This window comes from Phalangium opilio, unplaced genomic scaffold, assembly GCF_054372755.1.
Source record: "Phalangium opilio isolate 3A_F unplaced genomic scaffold, DU_Popi_V2 ptg000077l_1, whole genome shotgun sequence".
NCBI lineage: Eukaryota > Metazoa > Arthropoda > Arachnida > Opiliones > Phalangiidae > Phalangium > Phalangium opilio.
The window spans coordinates 10458782-10473662 of NW_028324185.1; the positions used below are offsets into that span (position 1 = coordinate 10458782).

Below are 14881 nucleotides of genomic sequence, written 5' to 3' on the forward strand. Positions count from 1 at the left end.
AAGCTAGATCTCTTGAAAAACCCAGAATTAATACGTATCTACGTGTAGTAACGTATCGATGGTGTAGTGGTTATCACTTCCGCCTAACACGCGGAAGGTCCCAGGTTCGAGACCTGGTAGATACATGTTTTGACCTTAGTGGTTGGGCATAAAAATAAGCTAGATCGCTTGAAAAACTCAGAATTACTACGTATCGATGGTTTAGTTACGTATCTATGGTGTAGTGGTTATCACGTCCGCTTCACACGCGGAAGGTCCCAGGTTCGAGCCCTGGTAGATACAAGTTTTGACCATCGTGATTGGGCATAAAAATAAGCTAGATCTCTTGAAAAACCCAGAATTACTACGTATCTTCGTGTAGTTACGTATCGATGGTGTAGTGGTTATCACTTCCGCCTATCACGCGGAAGGTCCCAGGTTCGAGACCTGGTAGATACACGTTTTGATCATAGTGATTGGGCATAAAAATAAGCTAGATCTCTTGAAAAACTCAGAATTACTACGTATGTATGGTGTAGTGGTTATCACGTCCGCCTAACACACGGAAGGTCCCAGGTTCGTGCCCTGGTAGATACAAGTTTTGACCATCGTGATTGGGCATAAAAATAAGCTAGATCTCTTGAAAAACCCAGAATTAATACGTATCTGCGTGTAGTAACGTATCGATGGTGTAGTGGTTATCACTTCCGCCTAACACGCGGAAGGTCCCAGGTTCGAGACCTGGTAGATACATGTTTTGACCTTAGTGGTTGGGCATAAAAATAAGCTAGATCGCTTGAAAAACTCAGAATTACTACGTATCGATGGTTTAGTTACGTATCTATGGTGTAGTGGTTATCACGTCCGCTTCAGACGCGGAAGGTCCCAGGTTCGAGCCCTGGTAGATACAAGTTTTGACCATCGTGATTGGGCATAAAAATAAGCTAGATCTCTTGAAAATCCCAGAATTACTACGTATCTACGTGTAGTTACGTATCGATGGTGTAGTGGTTATCACTTCCGCCTAACACGCGGAAGGTCCCAGGTGCGAGACCTGGTAGATACATGTTTTGACCCTAGTGATTGGGCATAAAAATAAGCTAGATCTCTTGAAAAACTCAGAATTACTACGTATCGATGGTTTAGTTACGTATCTATGGTGTAGTGGTTATCACGTCCGCTTCACACGCGGAAGGTCCCAGGTTCGAGCCCTGGTAGATACAAGTTTTGACCATCGTGATTGGGCATAAAAATAAGCTAGATCTCTTGAAAAACCCAGAATTAATACGTATCTACGTGTAGTAACGTATCGATGGTGTAGTGGTTATCACGTCCGCCTAACACGCGGAAGGTCCCAGGTTCGAGCCCTGGTAGATACAAGTTTTGACCATCGTGATTGGGCATAAAAATAAGCTAGATCTCTTGAAAAACCCAGAATTAATACGTATCTACGTGTAGTAACGTATCGATGGTGTAGTGGTTATCACTTCCGCCTAACACGCGGAAGGTCCCAGGTTCGAGACCTGGTAGATACATGTTTTGACCTTAGTGGTTGGGCATAAAAATAAGCTAGATCGCTTGAAAAACTCAGAATTACTACGTATCGATGGTTTAGTTACGTATCTATGGTGTAGTGGTTATCACGTCCGCTTCACACGCGGAAGGTCCCAGGTTCGAGCCCTGGTAGATACAAGTTTTGACCATCGTGATTGGGCATAAAAATAAGCTAGATCTCTTGAAAAACCCAGAATTACTACGTATCTTCGTGTAGTTACGTATCGATGGTGTAGTGGTTATCACTTCCGCCTATCACGCGGAAGGTCCCAGGTTCGAGACCTGGTAGATACACGTTTTGATCATAGTGATTGGGCATAAAAATAAGCTAGATCTCTTGAAAAACTCAGAATTACTACGTATCTATGGTGTAGTGGTTATCACTTCCGCCTATCACGCGGAAGGTCCCAGGTTCGAGCCCTGGTAGATACAAGTTTTGACCATCGTGATTGGGCATAAAAATAAGCTAGATCTCTTGAAAAACCCAGAATTAATACGTATCTACGTGTAGTAACGTATCGATGGTGTAGTGGTTATCACTTCCGCCTAACACGCGGAAGGTCCCAGGTTCGAGACCTGGTAGATACATGTTTTGACCTTAGTGGTTGGGCATAAAAATAAGCTAGATCGCTTGAAAAACTCAGAATTACTACGTATCGATGGTTTAGTTACGTATCTATGGTGTAGTGGTTATCACGTCCGCTTCACACGCGGAAGGTCCCAGGTTCGAGCCCTGGTAGATACAAGTTTTGACCATCGTGATTGGGCATAAAAATAAGCTAGATCTCTTGAAAAACCCAGAATTACTACGTATCTTCGTGTAGTTACGTATCGATGGTGTAGTGGTTATCACTTCCGCCTATCACGCGGAAGGTCCCAGGTTCGAGACCTGGTAGATACACGTTTTGATCATAGTGATTGGGCATAAAAATAAGCTAGATCTCTTGAAAAACTCAGAATTACTACGTATGTATGGTGTAGTGGTTATCACGTCCGCCTAACACACGGAAGGTCCCAGGTTCGTGCCCTGGTAGATACAAGTTTTGACCATCGTGATTGGGCATAAAAATAAGCTAGATCTCTTGAAAAACCCAGAATTAATACGTATCTGCGTGTAGTAACGTATCGATGGTGTAGTGGTTATCACTTCCGCCTAACACGCGGAAGGTCCCAGGTTCGAGACCTGGTAGATACATGTTTTGACCTTAGTGGTTGGGCATAAAAATAAGCTAGATCGCTTGAAAAACTCAGAATTACTACGTATCGATGGTTTAGTTACGTATCTATGGTGTAGTGGTTATCACGTCCGCTTCACACGCGGAAGGTCCCAGGTTCGAGCCCTGGTAGATACAAGTTTTGACCATCGTGATTGGGCATAAAAATAAGCTAGATCTCTTGAAAAACCCAGAATTACTACGTATCTTCGTATAGTTACGTATCGATGGTGTAGTGGTTATCACTTCCGCCTATCACGCGGAAGGTCCCAGGTTCGAGACCTGGTAGATACACGTTTTGATCATAGTGATTGGGCATAAAAATAAGCTAGATCTCTTGAAAAACTCAGAATTACTACGTATCGATGGTTTAGTTACGTATCTATGGTGTAGTGGTTATCACGTCCGCTTCACACGCGGAAGGTCCCAGGTTCGAGCCCTGGTAGATACAAGTTTTGACCATCGTGATTGGGCATAAAAATAAGCTAGATCTCTTGAAAAACCCAGAATTAATACGTATCTACGTGTAGTAACGTATCGATGGTGTAGTGGTTATCACTTCCGCCTAACACGCGGAAGGTCCCAGGTTCGAGACCTGGTAGATACACGTTTTGATCATAGTGATTGGGCATAAAAATAAGCTAGATCGCTTGAAAAACTCAGAATTACTACGTATCGATGGTTTAGTTACGTATCTATGGTGTAGTGGTTATCACGTCCGCTTCAGACGCGGAAGGTCCCAGGTTCGAGCCCTGGTAGATACAAGTTTTGACCATCGTGATTGGGCATAAAAATAAGCTAGATCTCTTGAAAATCCCAGAATTACTACGTATCTACGTGTAGTTACGTATCGATGGTGTAGTGGTTATCACTTCCGCCTAACACGCGGAAGGTCCCAGGTGCGAGACCTGGTAGATACATGTTTTGACCCTAGTGATTGGGCATAAAAATAAGCTAGATCTCTTGAAAAACTCAGAATTACTACGTATCGATGGTTTAGTTACGTATCTATGGTGTAGTGGTTATCACGTCCGCTTCACACGCGGAAGGTCCCAGGTTCGAGCCCTGGTAGATACAAGTTTTGACCATCGTGATTGGGCATAAAAATAAGCTAGATCTCTTGAAAAACCCAGAATTAATACGTATCTACGTGTAGTAACGTATCGATGGTGTAGTGGTTATCACGTCCGCCTAACACGCGGAAGGTCCCAGGTTCGAGCCCTGGTAGATACAAGTTTTGACCATCGTGATTGGGCATAAAAATAAGCTAGATCTCTTGAAAAACCCAGAATTAATACGTATCTACGTGTAGTAACGTATCGATGGTGTAGTGGTTATCACTTCCGCCTAACACGCGGAAGGTCCCAGGTTCGAGACCTGGTAGATACATGTTTTGACCTTAGTGGTTGGGCATAAAAATAAGCTAGATCGCTTGAAAAACTCAGAATTACTACGTATCGATGGTTTAGTTACGTATCTATGGTGTAGTGGTTATCACGTCCGCTTCACACGCGGAAGGTCCCAGGTTCGAGCCCTGGTAGATACAAGTTTTGACCATCGTGATTGGGCATAAAAATAAGCTAGATCTCTTGAAAAACCCAGAATTACTACGTATCTTCGTGTAGTTACGTATCGATGGTGTAGTGGTTATCACTTCCGCCTATCACGCGGAAGGTCCCAGGTTCGAGACCTGGTAGATACACGTTTTGATCATAGTGATTGGGCATAAAAATAAGCTAGATCTCTTGAAAAACTCAGAATTACTACGTATCTATGGTGTAGTGGTTATCACTTCCGCCTATCACGCGGAAGGTCCCAGGTTCGAGCCCTGGTAGATACAAGTTTTGACCATCGTGATTGGGCATAAAAATAAGCTAGATCTCTTGAAAAACCCAGAATTAATACGTATCTACGTGTAGTAACGTATCGATGGTGTAGTGGTTATCACTTCCGCCTAACACGCGGAAGGTCCCAGGTTCGAGACCTGGTAGATACATGTTTTGACCTTAGTGGTTGGGCATAAAAATAAGCTAGATCGCTTGAAAAACTCAGAATTACTACGTATCGATGGTTTAGTTACGTATCTATGGTGTAGTGGTTATCACGTCCGCTTCACACGCGGAAGGTCCCAGGTTCGAGCCCTGGTAGATACAAGTTTTGACCATCGTGATTGGGCATAAAAATAAGCTAGATCTCTTGAAAAACCCAGAATTACTACGTATCTTCGTGTAGTTACGTATCGATGGTGTAGTGGTTATCACTTCCGCCTATCACGCGGAAGGTCCCAGGTTCGAGACCTGGTAGATACACGTTTTGATCATAGTGATTGGGCATAAAAATAAGCTAGATCTCTTGAAAAACTCAGAATTACTACGTATCTATGGTGTAGTGGTTATCACGTCCGCCTAACACGCGGAAGGTCCCAGGTTCGAGCCCTGGTAGATACAAGTTTTGACCATCGTGATTGGGCATAAAAATAAGCTAGATCTCTTGAAAAACCCAGAATTACTACGTATCTACGGTGTAGTTACGTATCTATGGTGTAGTGGTTATCACGTCCGCTTCACACGCGGAAGGTCCCAGGTTCGAGCCCTGGTAGATACAAGTTTTGACCATAGTGATTGGGCATAAAAATAAGCTAGATCTCTTGAAAAACTCAGAATTACTACGTATCTATGGTGTAGTGGTTATCACGTCCGCCTAACACGCGGAAGGTCCCAGGTTCGAGCCCTGGTAGATACAAGTTTTGACCATCGTGATTGGGCATAAAAATAAGCTAGATCTCTTGAAAAACCCAGAATTACTACGTATCTACGGTGTAGTTACGTATCGATGGTGTAGTGGTTATCACTTCCGCCTAACACGCGGAAGGTCCCAGGTTCGAGACCTGGTAGATACATGTTTTGACCATAGTGGTTGGGCATAAAAATAAGCTAGATCGCTTGAAAAACTCAGAATTACTACGTATCGATGGTTTAGTTACGTATCTATGGTGTAGTGGTTATCACGTCCGCTTCACACGCGGAAGGTCCCAGGTTCGAGCCCTGGTAGATACAAGTTTTGACCATCGTGATTGGGCATAAAAATAAGCTAGATCTCTTGAAAAACCCAGAATTACTACGTATCTACGTGTAGTTACGTATCGATGGTGTAGTGGTTATCACTTCCGCCTAACACGCGGAAGGTCCCAGGTTCGAGACCTGGTAGATACATGTTTTGACCCTAGTGATTGGGCATAAAAATAAGCTAGATCTCTTGAAAAACTCAGAATTACTACGTATCGATGGTTTAGTTACGTATCTATGGTGTAGTGGTTATCACGTCCGCTTCACACGCGGAAGGTCCCAGGTTCGAGCCCTGGTAGATACAAGTTTTGACCATCGTGATTGGGCATAAAAATAAGCTAGATCTCTTGAAAAACCCAGAATTACTACGTATCTACGTGTAGTTACGTATCGATGGTGTAGTGGTTATCACGTCCGCCTATCACGCGGAAGGTCCCAGGTTCGAGACCTTGTAGATACACGTTTTGACCATAGTGATTGGGCATAAAAATAAGCTAGATCTCTTGAAAAACTCAGAATTACTACGTATGTATGGTGTAGTGGTTATCACGTCCGCCTAACACACGGAAGGTCCCAGGTTCGTGCCCTGGTAGATACAAGTTTTGACCATCGTGATTGGGCATAAAAATAAGCTAGATCTCTTGAAAAACCCAGAATTAATACGTATCTGCGTGTAGTAACGTATCGATGGTGTAGTGGTTATCACTTCCGCCTAACACGCGGAAGGTCCCAGGTTCGAGACCTGGTAGATACATGTTTTGACCTTAGTGGTTGGGCATAAAAATAAGCTAGATCGCTTGAAAAACTCAGAATTACTACGTATCGATGGTTTAGTTACGTATCTATGGTGTAGTGGTTATCACGTCCGCTTCACACGCGGAAGGTCCCAGGTTCGAGCCCTGGTAGATACAAGTTTTGACCATCGTGATTGGGCATAAAAATAAGCTAGATCTCTTGAAAAACCCAGAATTACTACGTATCTTCGTGTAGTTACGTATCGATGGTGTAGTGGTTATCACTTCCGCCTATCACGCGGAAGGTCCCAGGTTCGACACCTGGTAGATACACGTTTTGATCATAGTGATTGGGCATAAAAATAAGCTAGATCTCTTGAAAAACTCAGAATTACTACGTATCGATGGTTTAGTTACGTATCTATGGTGTAGTGGTTATCACGTCCGCTTCACACGCGGAAGGTCCCAGGTTCGAGCCCTGGTAGATACAAGTTTTGACCATCGTGATTGGGCATAAAAATAAGCTAGATCTCTTGAAAAACCCAGAATTAATACGTATCTACGTGTAGTAACGTATCGATGGTGTAGTGGTTATCACTTCCGCCTAACACGCGGAAGGTCCCAGGTTCGAGACCTGGTAGATACACGTTTTGATCATAGTGATTGGGCATAAAAATAAGCTAGATCGCTTGAAAAACTCAGAATTACTACGTATCGATGGTTTAGTTACGTATCTATGGTGTAGTGGTTATCACGTCCGCTTCAGACGCGGAAGGTCCCAGGTTCGAGCCCTGGTAGATACAAGTTTTGACCATCGTGATTGGGCATAAAAATAAGCTAGATCTCTTGAAAATCCCAGAATTACTACGTATCTACGTGTAGTTACGTATCGATGGTGTAGTGGTTATCACTTCCGCCTAACACGCGGAAGGTCCCAGGTTCGAGACCTGGTAGATACACGTTTTGATCATAGTGATTGGGCATAAAAATAAGCTAGATCTCTTGAAAAACTCAGAATTACTACGTATCGATGGTGTAGTGGTTATCACGTCCGCCTAACACGCGGAAGGTCCCAGGTTCGAGACCTGGTAGATACATGTTTTGACCCTAGTGATTGGGCATAAAAATAAGCTAGATCTCTTGAAAAACTCAGAATTACTACGTATCGATGGTTTAGTTACGTATCTATGGTGTAGTGGTTATCACGTCCGCTTCACACGCGGAAGGTCCCAGGTTCGAGCCCTGGTAGATACAAGTTTTGACCATCGTGATTGGGCATAAAAATAAGCTAGATCTCTTGAAAAACCCAGAATTACTACGTATCTTCGTGTAGTTACGTATCGATGGTGTAGTGGTTATCACTTCCGCCTATCACGCGGAAGGTCCCAGGTTCGAGACCTGGTAGATACACGTTTTGACCATAGTGATTGGGCATAAAAATAAGCTAGATCTCTTGAAAAACTCAGAATTACTACGTATCTATGGTGTAGTGGTTATCACGTCCGCCTAACACGCGGAAGGTCCCAGGTTCGAGCCCTGGTAGATACAAGTTTTGACCATCGTGATTGGGCATAAAAATAAGCTAGATCTCTTGAAAAACCCAGAATTAATACGTATCTACGTGTAGTAACGTATCGATGGTGTAGTGGTTATCACTTCCGCCTAACACGCGGAAGGTCCCAGGTTCGAGACCTGGTAGATACATGTTTTGACCTTAGTGGTTGGGCATAAAAATAAGCTAGATCGCTTGAAAAACTCAGAATTACTACGTATCGATGGTTTAGTTACGTATCTATGGTGTAGTGGTTATCACGTCCGCTTCACACGCGGAAGGTCCCAGGTTCGAGCCCTGGTAGATACAAGTTTTGACCATCGTGATTGGGCATAAAAATAAGCTAGATCTCTTGAAAAACCCAGAATTACTACGTATCTTCGTGTAGTTACGTATCGATGGTGTAGTGGTTATCACTTCCGCCTATCACGCGGAAGGTCCCAGGTTCGAGACCTGGTAGATACACGTTTTGATCATAGTGATTGGGCATAAAAATAAGCTAGATCTCTTGAAAAACTCAGAATTACTACGTATCTATGGTGTAGTGGTTATCACTTCCGCCTATCACGCGGAAGGTCCCAGGTTCGAGCCCTGGTAGATACAAGTTTTGACCATCGTGATTGTTCATAAAAATAAGCTAGATCTCTTGAAAAACCCAGAATTAATACGTATCTACGTGTAGTAACGTATCGATGGTGTAGTGGTTATCACTTCCGCCTAACACGCGGAAGGTCCCAGGTTCGAGACCTGGTAGATACATGTTTTGACCTTAGTGGTTGGGCATAAAAATAAGCTAGATCGCTTGAAAAACTCAGAATTACTACGTATCGATGGTTTAGTTACGTATCTATGGTGTAGTGGTTATCACGTCCGCTTCACACGCGGAAGGTCCCAGGTTCGAGCCCTGGTAGATACAAGTTTTGACCATCGTGATTGGGCATAAAAATAAGCTAGATCTCTTGAAAAACCCAGAATTACTACGTATCTTCGTGTAGTTACGTATCGATGGTGTAGTGGTTATCACTTCCGCCTATCACGCGGAAGGTCCCAGGTTCGAGACCTGGTAGATACACGTTTTGATCATAGTGATTGGGCATAAAAATAAGCTAGATCTCTTGAAAAACTCAGAATTACTACGTATCTATGGTGTAGTGGTTATCACTTCCGCCTATCACGCGGAAGGTCCCAGGTTCGAGACCTGGTAGATACATGTTTTGACCATAGTGATTGGGCATAAAAATAAGCTAGATCTCTTGAAAAACTCAGAATTACTACGTATCTATGGTGTAGTGGTTATCACGTCCGCTTCACACACGGAAGGTCCCAGGTTCGAGCCCTGGTAGATACAAGTTTTGACCATCGTGATTGGGCATAAAAATAAGCTAGATCTCTTGAAAAACCCAGAATTACTACGTATCTTCGTGTAGTTACGTATCGATGGTGTAGTGGTTATCACTTCCGCCTATCACGCGGAAGGTCCCAGGTTCGAGCCCTGGTAGATACACGTTTTGATCATAGTGATTGGGCATAAAAATAAGCTAGATCGCTTGAAAAACTCAGAATTACTACGTATCGATGGTTTAGTTACGTATCTATGGTGTAGTGGTTATCACGTCCGCTTCACACGCGGAAGGTCCCAGGTTCGAGCCCTGGTAGATACAAGTTTTGACCATCGTGATTGGGCATAAAAATAAGCTAGATCTCTTGAAAATCCCAGAATTACTACGTATCTACGTGTAGTTACGTATCGATGGTGTAGTGGTTATCACTTCCGCCTAACACGCGGAAGGTCCCAGGTTCGAGACCTGGTAGATACATGTTTTGACCCTAGTGATTGGGCATAAAAATAAGCTAGATCTCTTGAAAAACTCAGAATTACTACGTATCGATGGTTTAGTTACGTATCTATGGTGTAGTGGTTATCACGTCCGCTTCACACGCGGAAGGTCCCAGGTTCGAGCCCTGGTAGATACAAGTTTTGACCATCGTGATTGGGCATAAAAATAAGCTAGATCTCTTGAAAAACCCAGAATTACTACGTATCTACGTGTAGTTACGTATCGATGGTGTAGTGGTTATCACGTCCGCCTATCACGCGGAAGGTCCCAGGTTCGAGACCTGGTAGATACACGTTTTGACCATAGTGATTGGGCATAAAAATAAGCTAGATCTCTTGAAAAACTCAGAATTACTACGTATCTATGGTGTAGTGGTTATCACGTCCGCCTAACACGCGGAAGGTCCCAGGTTTGAGCCCTGGTAGATACAAGTTTTGACCATCGTGATTGGGCATAAAAATAAGCTAGATCTCTTGAAAAACCCAGAATTAATACGTATCTACGTGTAGTAACGTATCGATGGTGTAGTGGTTATCACTTCCGCCTAACACGCGGAAGGTCCCAGGTTCGAGACCTGGTAGATACATGTTTTGACCTTAGTGGTTGGGCATAAAAATAAGCTAGATCGCTTGAAAAACTCAGAATTACTACGTATCGATGGTTTAGTTACGTATCTATGGTGTAGTGGTTATCACGTCCGCTTCACACGCGGAAGGTCCCAGGTTCGAGCCCTGGTAGATACAAGTTTTGACCATCGTGATTGGGCATAAAAATAAGCTAGATCTCTTGAAAAACCCAGAATTACTACGTATCTTCGTGTAGTTACGTATCGATGGTGTAGTGGTTATCACTTCCGCCTATCACGCGGAAGGTCCCAGGTTCGAGACCTGGTAGATACACGTTTTGATCATAGTGATTGGGCATAAAAATAAGCTAGATCTCTTGAAAAACTCAGAATTACTACGTATCCATGGTGTAGTGGTTATCATTTCCGCCTATCACGCGGAAGGTCCCAGGTTCGAGCCCTGGTAGATACAAGTTTTGACCATCGTGATTGGGCATAAAAATAAGCTAGATCTCTTGAAAAACCCAGAATTAATACGTATCTACGTGTAGTAACGTATCGATGGTGTAGTGGTTATCACTTCCGCCTATCACGCGGAAGGTCCCAGGTTCGAGCCCTGGTAGATACACGTTTTGATCATAGTGATTGGGCATAAAAATAAGCTAGATCGCTTGAAAAACTCAGAATTACTACGTATCGATGGTTTAGTTACGTATCTATGGTGTAGTGGTTATCACGTCCGCTTCACACGCGGAAGGTCCCAGGTTCGAGCCCTGGTAGATACAAGTTTTGACCATCGTGATTGGGCATAAAAATAAGCTAGATCTCTTGAAAATCCCAGAATTACTACGTATCTACGTGTAGTTACGTATCGATGGTGTAGTGGTTATCACTTCCGCCTAACACGCGGAAGGTCCCAGGTTCGAGACCTGGTAGATACATGTTTTGACCCTAGTGATTGGGCATAAAAATAAGCTAGATCTCTTGAAAAACTCAGAATTACTACGTATCGATGGTTTAGTTACGTATCTATGGTGTAGTGGTTATCACGTCCGCTTCACACGCGGAAGGTCCCAGGTTCGAGCCCTGGTAGATACAAGTTTTGACCATCGTGATTGGGCATAAAAATAAGCTAGATCTCTTGAAAATCCCAGAATTACTACGTATCTACGTGTAGTTACGTATCGATGGTGTAGTGGTTATCACTTCCGCCTAACACGCGGAAGGTCCCAGGTTCGAGACCTGGTAGATACATGTTTTGACCCTAGTGATTGGGCATAAAAATAAGCTAGATCTCTTGAAAAACTCAGAATTACTACGTATCGATGGTTTAGTTACGTATCTATGGTGTAGTGGTTATCACGTCCGCTTCACACGCGGAAGGTCCCAGGTTCGAGCCCTGGTAGATACAAGTTTTGACCATCGTGATTGGGCATAAAAATAAGCTAGATCTCTTGAAAAACCCAGAATTACTACGTATCTACGTGTAGTTACGTATCGATGGTGTAGTGGTTATCACGTCCGCCTATCACGCGGAAGGTCCCAGGTTCGAGACCTGGTAGATACACGTTTTGATCATAGTGATTGGGCATAAAAATAAGCTAGATCTCTTGAAAAACTCAGAATTACTACGTATCTATGGTGTAGTGGTTATCACGTCCGCCTAACACGCGGAAGGTCCCAGGTTCGAGCCCTGGTAGATACAAGTTTTGACCATCGTGATTGGGCATAAAAATAAGCTAGATCTCTTGAAAAACCCAGAATTAATACGTATCTACGTGTAGTAACGTATCGATGGTGTAGTGTTTATCACTTCCGCCTATCACGCGGAAGGTCCCAGGTTCGAGCCCTGGTAGATACAAGTTTTGACCATCGTGATTGGGCATAAAAATAAGCTAGATCTCTTGAAAAACCCAGAATTAATACGTATCTACGTGTAGTAACGTATCGATGGTGTAGTGGTTATCACTTCCGCCTAACACGCGGAAGGTCCCAGGTTCGAGACCTGGTAGATACATGTTTTGACCTTAGTGGTTGGGCATAAAAATAAGCTAGATCGCTTGAAAAACTCAGAATTACTACGTATCGATGGTTTAGTTACGTATCTATGGTGTAGTGGTTATCACGTCCGCTTCACACGCGGAAGGTCCCAGGTTCGAGCCCTGGTAGATACAAGTTTTGACCATCGTGATTGGGCATAAAAATAAGCTAGATCTCTTGAAAAACCCAGAATTACTACGTATCTTCGTGTAGTTACGTATCGATGGTGTAGTGGTTATCACTTCCGCCTATCACGCGGAAGGTCCCAGGTTCGAGACCTGGTAGATACACGTTTTGATCATAGTGATTGGGCATAAAAATAAGCTAGATCTCTTGAAAAACTCAGAATTACTACGTATCCATGGTGTAGTGGTTATCATTTCCGCCTATCACGCGGAAGGTCCCAGGTTCGAGCCCTGGTAGATACAAGTTTTGACCATCGTGATTGGGCATAAAAATAAGCTAGATCTCTTGAAAAACCCAGAATTAATACGTATCTACGTGTAGTAACGTATCGATGGTGTAGTGGTTATCACTTCCGCCTATCACGCGGAAGGTCCCAGGTTCGAGCCCTGGTAGATACACGTTTTGATCATAGTGATTGGGCATAAAAATAAGCTAGATCGCTTGAAAAACTCAGAATTACTACGTATCGATGGTTTAGTTACGTATCTATGGTGTAGTGGTTATCACGTCCGCTTCACACGCGGAAGGTCCCAGGTTCGAGCCCTGGTAGATACAAGTTTTGACCATCGTGATTGGGCATAAAAATAAGCTAGATCTCTTGAAAATCCCAGAATTACTACGTATCTACGTGTAGTTACGTATCGATGGTGTAGTGGTTATCACTTCCGCCTAACACGCGGAAGGTCCCAGGTTCGAGACCTGGTAGATACATGTTTTGACCCTAGTGATTGGGCATAAAAATAAGCTAGATCTCTTGAAAAACTCAGAATTACTACGTATCGATGGTTTAGTTACGTATCTATGGTGTAGTGGTTATCACGTCCGCTTCACACGCGGAAGGTCCCAGGTTCGAGCCCTGGTAGATACAAGTTTTGACCATCGTGATTGGGCATAAAAATAAGCTAGATCTCTTGAAAATCCCAGAATTACTACGTATCTACGTGTAGTTACGTATCGATGGTGTAGTGGTTATCACTTCCGCCTAACACGCGGAAGGTCCCAGGTTCGAGACCTGGTAGATACATGTTTTGACCCTAGTGATTGGGCATAAAAATAAGCTAGATCTCTTGAAAAACTCAGAATTACTACGTATCGATGGTTTAGTTACGTATCTATGGTGTAGTGGTTATCACGTCCGCTTCACACGCGGAAGGTCCCAGGTTCGAGCCCTGGTAGATACAAGTTTTGACCATCGTGATTGGGCATAAAAATAAGCTAGATCTCTTGAAAAACCCAGAATTACTACGTATCTACGTGTAGTTACGTATCGATGGTGTAGTGGTTATCACGTCCGCCTATCACGCGGAAGGTCCCAGGTTCGAGACCTGGTAGATACACGTTTTGATCATAGTGATTGGGCATAAAAATAAGCTAGATCTCTTGAAAAACTCAGAATTACTACGTATCTATGGTGTAGTGGTTATCACGTCCGCCTAACACGCGGAAGGTCCCAGGTTCGAGCCCTGGTAGATACAAGTTTTGACCATCGTGATTGGGCATAAAAATAAGCTAGATCTCTTGAAAAACCCAGAATTAATACGTATCTACGTGTAGTAACGTATCGATGGTGTAGTGGTTATCACTTCCGCCTATCACGCGGAAGGTCCCAGGTTCGAGCCCTGGTAGATACAAGTTTTGACCATCGTGATTGGGCATAAAAATAAGCTAGATCTCTTGAAAAACCCAGAATTAATACGTATCTACGTGTAGTAACGTATCGATGGTGTAGTGGTTATCACTTCCGCCTAACACGCGGAAGGTCCCAGGTTCGAGACCTGGTAGATACATGTTTTGATTTTAGTGGTTGGGCATAAAAATAAGCTAGATCGCTTGAAAAACTCAGAATTACTACGTATCGATGGTTTAGTTACGTATCTATGGTGTAGTGGTTATCACGTCCGCTTCACACGCGGAAGGTCCCAGGTTCGAGCCCTGGTAGATACAAGTTTTGACCATCGTGATTGGGCATAAAAATAAGCTAGATCTCTTGAAAAACCCAGAATTACTACGTATCTTCGTGTAGTTACGTATCGATGGTGTAGTGGTTATCACTTCCGCCTATCACGCGGGAGGTCCCAGGTTCGAGACCTGGTAGATACACGTTTTGATCATAGTGATTGGGCATAAAAATAAGCTAGATCTCTTGAAAAACTC

At 43.4% G+C, this 14881-nt stretch overlaps 68 non-coding genes across 68 annotated transcripts; all 68 read left to right on the forward strand.

Annotated features, from left to right (window-relative positions):
• The first annotated feature begins 209 nt into the window (after nucleotides 1–209).
• On the forward strand, nucleotides 210–282 carry TRNAV-CAC (transfer RNA valine (anticodon CAC)). The gene has a single exon. It is a non-coding gene; the product is annotated as a tRNA-Val (tRNA).
• An 83-nt stretch (nucleotides 283–365) lies between these two features.
• TRNAD-AUC (transfer RNA aspartic acid (anticodon AUC)) lies at nucleotides 366–438 on the forward strand. The gene has a single exon. It is a non-coding gene; the product is annotated as a tRNA-Asp (tRNA).
• A 378-nt stretch (nucleotides 439–816) lies between these two features.
• TRNAL-CAG (transfer RNA leucine (anticodon CAG)) lies at nucleotides 817–889 on the forward strand. The gene has a single exon. It is a non-coding gene; the product is annotated as a tRNA-Leu (tRNA).
• Nucleotides 890–1129: 240 nt separating this feature from the next.
• TRNAV-CAC (transfer RNA valine (anticodon CAC)) lies at nucleotides 1130–1202 on the forward strand. The gene has a single exon. It is a non-coding gene; the product is annotated as a tRNA-Val (tRNA).
• Nucleotides 1203–1285: 83 nt separating this feature from the next.
• Nucleotides 1286–1358, forward strand: TRNAV-AAC (transfer RNA valine (anticodon AAC)). The gene has a single exon. It is a non-coding gene; the product is annotated as a tRNA-Val (tRNA).
• A 240-nt stretch (nucleotides 1359–1598) lies between these two features.
• TRNAV-CAC (transfer RNA valine (anticodon CAC)) lies at nucleotides 1599–1671 on the forward strand. Its single transcript has one exon. It is a non-coding gene; the product is annotated as a tRNA-Val (tRNA).
• Nucleotides 1672–1754: 83 nt separating this feature from the next.
• TRNAD-AUC (transfer RNA aspartic acid (anticodon AUC)) lies at nucleotides 1755–1827 on the forward strand. Its single transcript has one exon. It is a non-coding gene; the product is annotated as a tRNA-Asp (tRNA).
• A 65-nt stretch (nucleotides 1828–1892) lies between these two features.
• Nucleotides 1893–1965, forward strand: TRNAD-AUC (transfer RNA aspartic acid (anticodon AUC)). Its single transcript has one exon. It is a non-coding gene; the product is annotated as a tRNA-Asp (tRNA).
• Nucleotides 1966–2205: 240 nt separating this feature from the next.
• Nucleotides 2206–2278, forward strand: TRNAV-CAC (transfer RNA valine (anticodon CAC)). Its single transcript has one exon. It is a non-coding gene; the product is annotated as a tRNA-Val (tRNA).
• An 83-nt stretch (nucleotides 2279–2361) lies between these two features.
• Nucleotides 2362–2434, forward strand: TRNAD-AUC (transfer RNA aspartic acid (anticodon AUC)). The gene has a single exon. It is a non-coding gene; the product is annotated as a tRNA-Asp (tRNA).
• Nucleotides 2435–2812: 378 nt separating this feature from the next.
• Nucleotides 2813–2885, forward strand: TRNAV-CAC (transfer RNA valine (anticodon CAC)). The gene has a single exon. It is a non-coding gene; the product is annotated as a tRNA-Val (tRNA).
• An 83-nt stretch (nucleotides 2886–2968) lies between these two features.
• TRNAD-AUC (transfer RNA aspartic acid (anticodon AUC)) lies at nucleotides 2969–3041 on the forward strand. Its single transcript has one exon. It is a non-coding gene; the product is annotated as a tRNA-Asp (tRNA).
• An 84-nt stretch (nucleotides 3042–3125) lies between these two features.
• Nucleotides 3126–3198, forward strand: TRNAV-CAC (transfer RNA valine (anticodon CAC)). Its single transcript has one exon. It is a non-coding gene; the product is annotated as a tRNA-Val (tRNA).
• Nucleotides 3199–3438: 240 nt separating this feature from the next.
• TRNAL-CAG (transfer RNA leucine (anticodon CAG)) lies at nucleotides 3439–3511 on the forward strand. The gene has a single exon. It is a non-coding gene; the product is annotated as a tRNA-Leu (tRNA).
• A 240-nt stretch (nucleotides 3512–3751) lies between these two features.
• Nucleotides 3752–3824, forward strand: TRNAV-CAC (transfer RNA valine (anticodon CAC)). Its single transcript has one exon. It is a non-coding gene; the product is annotated as a tRNA-Val (tRNA).
• Nucleotides 3825–3907: 83 nt separating this feature from the next.
• TRNAV-AAC (transfer RNA valine (anticodon AAC)) lies at nucleotides 3908–3980 on the forward strand. The gene has a single exon. It is a non-coding gene; the product is annotated as a tRNA-Val (tRNA).
• Nucleotides 3981–4220: 240 nt separating this feature from the next.
• TRNAV-CAC (transfer RNA valine (anticodon CAC)) lies at nucleotides 4221–4293 on the forward strand. The gene has a single exon. It is a non-coding gene; the product is annotated as a tRNA-Val (tRNA).
• An 83-nt stretch (nucleotides 4294–4376) lies between these two features.
• On the forward strand, nucleotides 4377–4449 carry TRNAD-AUC (transfer RNA aspartic acid (anticodon AUC)). The gene has a single exon. It is a non-coding gene; the product is annotated as a tRNA-Asp (tRNA).
• A 65-nt stretch (nucleotides 4450–4514) lies between these two features.
• On the forward strand, nucleotides 4515–4587 carry TRNAD-AUC (transfer RNA aspartic acid (anticodon AUC)). Its single transcript has one exon. It is a non-coding gene; the product is annotated as a tRNA-Asp (tRNA).
• A 240-nt stretch (nucleotides 4588–4827) lies between these two features.
• TRNAV-CAC (transfer RNA valine (anticodon CAC)) lies at nucleotides 4828–4900 on the forward strand. The gene has a single exon. It is a non-coding gene; the product is annotated as a tRNA-Val (tRNA).
• An 83-nt stretch (nucleotides 4901–4983) lies between these two features.
• TRNAD-AUC (transfer RNA aspartic acid (anticodon AUC)) lies at nucleotides 4984–5056 on the forward strand. Its single transcript has one exon. It is a non-coding gene; the product is annotated as a tRNA-Asp (tRNA).
• Nucleotides 5057–5121: 65 nt separating this feature from the next.
• Nucleotides 5122–5194, forward strand: TRNAV-AAC (transfer RNA valine (anticodon AAC)). Its single transcript has one exon. It is a non-coding gene; the product is annotated as a tRNA-Val (tRNA).
• Nucleotides 5195–5278: 84 nt separating this feature from the next.
• Nucleotides 5279–5351, forward strand: TRNAV-CAC (transfer RNA valine (anticodon CAC)). The gene has a single exon. It is a non-coding gene; the product is annotated as a tRNA-Val (tRNA).
• A 65-nt stretch (nucleotides 5352–5416) lies between these two features.
• TRNAV-AAC (transfer RNA valine (anticodon AAC)) lies at nucleotides 5417–5489 on the forward strand. The gene has a single exon. It is a non-coding gene; the product is annotated as a tRNA-Val (tRNA).
• Nucleotides 5490–5730: 241 nt separating this feature from the next.
• On the forward strand, nucleotides 5731–5803 carry TRNAV-CAC (transfer RNA valine (anticodon CAC)). The gene has a single exon. It is a non-coding gene; the product is annotated as a tRNA-Val (tRNA).
• A 240-nt stretch (nucleotides 5804–6043) lies between these two features.
• On the forward strand, nucleotides 6044–6116 carry TRNAV-CAC (transfer RNA valine (anticodon CAC)). The gene has a single exon. It is a non-coding gene; the product is annotated as a tRNA-Val (tRNA).
• Nucleotides 6117–6199: 83 nt separating this feature from the next.
• TRNAD-AUC (transfer RNA aspartic acid (anticodon AUC)) lies at nucleotides 6200–6272 on the forward strand. The gene has a single exon. It is a non-coding gene; the product is annotated as a tRNA-Asp (tRNA).
• Nucleotides 6273–6650: 378 nt separating this feature from the next.
• TRNAV-CAC (transfer RNA valine (anticodon CAC)) lies at nucleotides 6651–6723 on the forward strand. Its single transcript has one exon. It is a non-coding gene; the product is annotated as a tRNA-Val (tRNA).
• Nucleotides 6724–6806: 83 nt separating this feature from the next.
• Nucleotides 6807–6879, forward strand: TRNAD-AUC (transfer RNA aspartic acid (anticodon AUC)). The gene has a single exon. It is a non-coding gene; the product is annotated as a tRNA-Asp (tRNA).
• Nucleotides 6880–6963: 84 nt separating this feature from the next.
• Nucleotides 6964–7036, forward strand: TRNAV-CAC (transfer RNA valine (anticodon CAC)). The gene has a single exon. It is a non-coding gene; the product is annotated as a tRNA-Val (tRNA).
• Nucleotides 7037–7276: 240 nt separating this feature from the next.
• Nucleotides 7277–7349, forward strand: TRNAL-CAG (transfer RNA leucine (anticodon CAG)). Its single transcript has one exon. It is a non-coding gene; the product is annotated as a tRNA-Leu (tRNA).
• A 378-nt stretch (nucleotides 7350–7727) lies between these two features.
• Nucleotides 7728–7800, forward strand: TRNAV-CAC (transfer RNA valine (anticodon CAC)). The gene has a single exon. It is a non-coding gene; the product is annotated as a tRNA-Val (tRNA).
• An 83-nt stretch (nucleotides 7801–7883) lies between these two features.
• TRNAD-AUC (transfer RNA aspartic acid (anticodon AUC)) lies at nucleotides 7884–7956 on the forward strand. The gene has a single exon. It is a non-coding gene; the product is annotated as a tRNA-Asp (tRNA).
• Nucleotides 7957–8021: 65 nt separating this feature from the next.
• TRNAV-AAC (transfer RNA valine (anticodon AAC)) lies at nucleotides 8022–8094 on the forward strand. The gene has a single exon. It is a non-coding gene; the product is annotated as a tRNA-Val (tRNA).
• Nucleotides 8095–8334: 240 nt separating this feature from the next.
• Nucleotides 8335–8407, forward strand: TRNAV-CAC (transfer RNA valine (anticodon CAC)). Its single transcript has one exon. It is a non-coding gene; the product is annotated as a tRNA-Val (tRNA).
• Nucleotides 8408–8490: 83 nt separating this feature from the next.
• TRNAD-AUC (transfer RNA aspartic acid (anticodon AUC)) lies at nucleotides 8491–8563 on the forward strand. The gene has a single exon. It is a non-coding gene; the product is annotated as a tRNA-Asp (tRNA).
• A 65-nt stretch (nucleotides 8564–8628) lies between these two features.
• Nucleotides 8629–8701, forward strand: TRNAD-AUC (transfer RNA aspartic acid (anticodon AUC)). The gene has a single exon. It is a non-coding gene; the product is annotated as a tRNA-Asp (tRNA).
• A 240-nt stretch (nucleotides 8702–8941) lies between these two features.
• On the forward strand, nucleotides 8942–9014 carry TRNAV-CAC (transfer RNA valine (anticodon CAC)). The gene has a single exon. It is a non-coding gene; the product is annotated as a tRNA-Val (tRNA).
• An 83-nt stretch (nucleotides 9015–9097) lies between these two features.
• TRNAD-AUC (transfer RNA aspartic acid (anticodon AUC)) lies at nucleotides 9098–9170 on the forward strand. The gene has a single exon. It is a non-coding gene; the product is annotated as a tRNA-Asp (tRNA).
• A 65-nt stretch (nucleotides 9171–9235) lies between these two features.
• Nucleotides 9236–9308, forward strand: TRNAD-AUC (transfer RNA aspartic acid (anticodon AUC)). Its single transcript has one exon. It is a non-coding gene; the product is annotated as a tRNA-Asp (tRNA).
• A 65-nt stretch (nucleotides 9309–9373) lies between these two features.
• TRNAV-CAC (transfer RNA valine (anticodon CAC)) lies at nucleotides 9374–9446 on the forward strand. The gene has a single exon. It is a non-coding gene; the product is annotated as a tRNA-Val (tRNA).
• Nucleotides 9447–9529: 83 nt separating this feature from the next.
• Nucleotides 9530–9602, forward strand: TRNAD-AUC (transfer RNA aspartic acid (anticodon AUC)). The gene has a single exon. It is a non-coding gene; the product is annotated as a tRNA-Asp (tRNA).
• Nucleotides 9603–9686: 84 nt separating this feature from the next.
• TRNAV-CAC (transfer RNA valine (anticodon CAC)) lies at nucleotides 9687–9759 on the forward strand. The gene has a single exon. It is a non-coding gene; the product is annotated as a tRNA-Val (tRNA).
• Nucleotides 9760–9999: 240 nt separating this feature from the next.
• On the forward strand, nucleotides 10000–10072 carry TRNAV-CAC (transfer RNA valine (anticodon CAC)). The gene has a single exon. It is a non-coding gene; the product is annotated as a tRNA-Val (tRNA).
• Nucleotides 10073–10155: 83 nt separating this feature from the next.
• On the forward strand, nucleotides 10156–10228 carry TRNAD-AUC (transfer RNA aspartic acid (anticodon AUC)). Its single transcript has one exon. It is a non-coding gene; the product is annotated as a tRNA-Asp (tRNA).
• Nucleotides 10229–10293: 65 nt separating this feature from the next.
• Nucleotides 10294–10366, forward strand: TRNAV-AAC (transfer RNA valine (anticodon AAC)). The gene has a single exon. It is a non-coding gene; the product is annotated as a tRNA-Val (tRNA).
• Nucleotides 10367–10606: 240 nt separating this feature from the next.
• On the forward strand, nucleotides 10607–10679 carry TRNAV-CAC (transfer RNA valine (anticodon CAC)). Its single transcript has one exon. It is a non-coding gene; the product is annotated as a tRNA-Val (tRNA).
• Nucleotides 10680–10762: 83 nt separating this feature from the next.
• TRNAD-AUC (transfer RNA aspartic acid (anticodon AUC)) lies at nucleotides 10763–10835 on the forward strand. Its single transcript has one exon. It is a non-coding gene; the product is annotated as a tRNA-Asp (tRNA).
• A 65-nt stretch (nucleotides 10836–10900) lies between these two features.
• TRNAD-AUC (transfer RNA aspartic acid (anticodon AUC)) lies at nucleotides 10901–10973 on the forward strand. The gene has a single exon. It is a non-coding gene; the product is annotated as a tRNA-Asp (tRNA).
• An 83-nt stretch (nucleotides 10974–11056) lies between these two features.
• Nucleotides 11057–11129, forward strand: TRNAD-AUC (transfer RNA aspartic acid (anticodon AUC)). The gene has a single exon. It is a non-coding gene; the product is annotated as a tRNA-Asp (tRNA).
• Nucleotides 11130–11213: 84 nt separating this feature from the next.
• TRNAV-CAC (transfer RNA valine (anticodon CAC)) lies at nucleotides 11214–11286 on the forward strand. The gene has a single exon. It is a non-coding gene; the product is annotated as a tRNA-Val (tRNA).
• A 240-nt stretch (nucleotides 11287–11526) lies between these two features.
• TRNAV-CAC (transfer RNA valine (anticodon CAC)) lies at nucleotides 11527–11599 on the forward strand. The gene has a single exon. It is a non-coding gene; the product is annotated as a tRNA-Val (tRNA).
• A 240-nt stretch (nucleotides 11600–11839) lies between these two features.
• On the forward strand, nucleotides 11840–11912 carry TRNAV-CAC (transfer RNA valine (anticodon CAC)). Its single transcript has one exon. It is a non-coding gene; the product is annotated as a tRNA-Val (tRNA).
• An 83-nt stretch (nucleotides 11913–11995) lies between these two features.
• TRNAD-AUC (transfer RNA aspartic acid (anticodon AUC)) lies at nucleotides 11996–12068 on the forward strand. Its single transcript has one exon. It is a non-coding gene; the product is annotated as a tRNA-Asp (tRNA).
• Nucleotides 12069–12133: 65 nt separating this feature from the next.
• Nucleotides 12134–12206, forward strand: TRNAV-AAC (transfer RNA valine (anticodon AAC)). Its single transcript has one exon. It is a non-coding gene; the product is annotated as a tRNA-Val (tRNA).
• An 83-nt stretch (nucleotides 12207–12289) lies between these two features.
• Nucleotides 12290–12362, forward strand: TRNAD-AUC (transfer RNA aspartic acid (anticodon AUC)). The gene has a single exon. It is a non-coding gene; the product is annotated as a tRNA-Asp (tRNA).
• A 240-nt stretch (nucleotides 12363–12602) lies between these two features.
• TRNAV-CAC (transfer RNA valine (anticodon CAC)) lies at nucleotides 12603–12675 on the forward strand. The gene has a single exon. It is a non-coding gene; the product is annotated as a tRNA-Val (tRNA).
• Nucleotides 12676–12758: 83 nt separating this feature from the next.
• On the forward strand, nucleotides 12759–12831 carry TRNAD-AUC (transfer RNA aspartic acid (anticodon AUC)). Its single transcript has one exon. It is a non-coding gene; the product is annotated as a tRNA-Asp (tRNA).
• A 65-nt stretch (nucleotides 12832–12896) lies between these two features.
• TRNAD-AUC (transfer RNA aspartic acid (anticodon AUC)) lies at nucleotides 12897–12969 on the forward strand. Its single transcript has one exon. It is a non-coding gene; the product is annotated as a tRNA-Asp (tRNA).
• Nucleotides 12970–13052: 83 nt separating this feature from the next.
• TRNAD-AUC (transfer RNA aspartic acid (anticodon AUC)) lies at nucleotides 13053–13125 on the forward strand. The gene has a single exon. It is a non-coding gene; the product is annotated as a tRNA-Asp (tRNA).
• An 84-nt stretch (nucleotides 13126–13209) lies between these two features.
• TRNAV-CAC (transfer RNA valine (anticodon CAC)) lies at nucleotides 13210–13282 on the forward strand. Its single transcript has one exon. It is a non-coding gene; the product is annotated as a tRNA-Val (tRNA).
• Nucleotides 13283–13522: 240 nt separating this feature from the next.
• TRNAV-CAC (transfer RNA valine (anticodon CAC)) lies at nucleotides 13523–13595 on the forward strand. Its single transcript has one exon. It is a non-coding gene; the product is annotated as a tRNA-Val (tRNA).
• A 240-nt stretch (nucleotides 13596–13835) lies between these two features.
• On the forward strand, nucleotides 13836–13908 carry TRNAV-CAC (transfer RNA valine (anticodon CAC)). Its single transcript has one exon. It is a non-coding gene; the product is annotated as a tRNA-Val (tRNA).
• An 83-nt stretch (nucleotides 13909–13991) lies between these two features.
• Nucleotides 13992–14064, forward strand: TRNAD-AUC (transfer RNA aspartic acid (anticodon AUC)). The gene has a single exon. It is a non-coding gene; the product is annotated as a tRNA-Asp (tRNA).
• A 65-nt stretch (nucleotides 14065–14129) lies between these two features.
• On the forward strand, nucleotides 14130–14202 carry TRNAV-AAC (transfer RNA valine (anticodon AAC)). Its single transcript has one exon. It is a non-coding gene; the product is annotated as a tRNA-Val (tRNA).
• An 83-nt stretch (nucleotides 14203–14285) lies between these two features.
• On the forward strand, nucleotides 14286–14358 carry TRNAD-AUC (transfer RNA aspartic acid (anticodon AUC)). Its single transcript has one exon. It is a non-coding gene; the product is annotated as a tRNA-Asp (tRNA).
• Nucleotides 14359–14598: 240 nt separating this feature from the next.
• Nucleotides 14599–14671, forward strand: TRNAV-CAC (transfer RNA valine (anticodon CAC)). Its single transcript has one exon. It is a non-coding gene; the product is annotated as a tRNA-Val (tRNA).
• An 83-nt stretch (nucleotides 14672–14754) lies between these two features.
• Nucleotides 14755–14827, forward strand: TRNAD-AUC (transfer RNA aspartic acid (anticodon AUC)). Its single transcript has one exon. It is a non-coding gene; the product is annotated as a tRNA-Asp (tRNA).
• Nucleotides 14828–14881: the final 54 nt, after the last annotated feature.